Source organism: Nicotiana sylvestris, chromosome 10 (assembly GCF_000393655.2).
Source record: "Nicotiana sylvestris chromosome 10, ASM39365v2, whole genome shotgun sequence".
NCBI classification, from domain to species: Eukaryota; Viridiplantae; Streptophyta; class Magnoliopsida; order Solanales; family Solanaceae; genus Nicotiana; species Nicotiana sylvestris.
This window is the reverse complement of record NC_091066.1, coordinates 28,315,795-28,317,656: the sequence shown is the minus strand read 5'-3', so window position 1 is coordinate 28,317,656 and position 1,862 is coordinate 28,315,795.

Here is a 1,862-nt window from a genome sequence, read left to right as displayed (position 1 = left end):
TTCCCATTTTTGTGGGACCGACCTCAGCCCCTTTGCAGAGAACGACCAGTGAGCCATTGTTTCAGGCTCACGATACCCAATACTATCCCCCTGAGCCTACATTCCATGCACCCGAACCACAGGCTTACAATCCCCATTTGGAAGTACCGGCAGAGGTTGAGAAGCCGGTTAAGGCCCCTGAACAGGATGAAGTGTTGAGAAAGTTCAAAAGCCTGGAGCAATCCTTCAGGAACTTGCACGGGCTGGGCAATCAAGTCAGCGTGGCATACAAAGATCTGTGCCCTTTCCCAGACGTCCAACTCCCGGCTGGGTTCAAGATGCCCAAGTTTGATTTATATGAAGGGCACGGTGATCCCATGGCACATTTGCGGGGATTCTGTAGCAAAATGAGAGGGGCAGGCGGCAAGGATGAGCTGTTGATAGCTTATTTCGGCCAAAGTCTGAGCGGATCTGCACTGGAATGGTATACCAGGCAGGATTTCAGCAGGTGGTACACGTGGGATGATCTGGCGCAGGCTTTTGCAGGTCATTTCCAGTACAATCTAGAGATAGTCCCTGACCGTCTCACGTTATTGAGAACTGGGAAGAAACCCGGGGAAAGTTTTCGCGAGTTCGGGTTCCGCTGGAGAGAACAAGCAGCTAGAGTCGACCCTCCCATGAGAGAGGGAGAGATGGTGGACTATTTTTTACAGACATTGGATCCAACCTACTTTGGTCACTTGGTGACAACGGTTGGAAAAATCTTTCAACGAGGTGGTCAAGATAGGGGTCATGATAGAAGAGGGTTTGAGGTCTGACAAGATCTTGAACTATTCGGCACTCAAGGCCACAACCCAGGCCATTCAAAATGGCACGGGAGGTGCGTTGAGAAGAAAGAAAGAAGAGGTTGCCACGATCGAGGCAGGCAGTTGGTCCAGGGCTGGCAGGCCGCACTACAACCAACCCAGACCTCACAGGTCAGAATACCCATACAGCCCACCACAAAATTTCTATCCACCTCGAGAACCACATTGTTCCGTACACCAAGCCCAGGCATACACTCAGCCTCCGGTTCGCCCACAATGGCGCGCACCGGCCCCCCACAACACATACCCAGCTCCACATAATAACTACCCACCGCAAAACACCTACCCTCCACCAAGGGCATATAGAAACCCTTCAGGGATAGGCTTTCGGGGAAATCCAGATGCTAGGAATGACAGGTTGCGGAAGCAGAGAACCTTCACGGAGCTGGGAGAAACCTACACCGCTTTGTTCCACAAGCTGCGGCAATTGGGTTTGGTTAGTCCTGTCCAGACTCGAGAACCAAATCCCCCACCTCAGAATTTGGATCGATCAATCAGTTGTGAATACTGTTCAGGGATGCTCGGGCATGATACCGAGAAGTGCTGGAAATTAAGGCATGCCATACAAGATCTTATTGACACCAATAAGATCGAGGTCCAGACACCAGAAGCTCCTAACATCAACCAAAACCCACTGCCAGCGCACCACGAAACTCACATGATTGAGTTGGTGTGTGAAGGAGGAGAATTGAGAAAACCTTCACAAACAGTGATGATGATCCAAGCCGCCCCGAAAGAAGTCTCAACCAGTGGAGGAACGAGTGTACAGTCGTAGGGAGAAGGCGTCAAGCCAGTAGTGATATTAGGAAAGAGCCCGTCCGCCATAACAAGCAAACCCGAGCCAAGCAAGTTGGTAGTACCAGGGATCCCGCCCACACCGGCGGTCGTGTTGAAAGGGGTATGTAGAGAACGGGTGACCATAAAGCCTGTGGTCCAGCTGCCGATGATTGACAACAGGGCTGTGCCTTGGAAATATGAAAAGGCGGTGGTGTTGTACAAAGGAAAACAGGTGGAAGA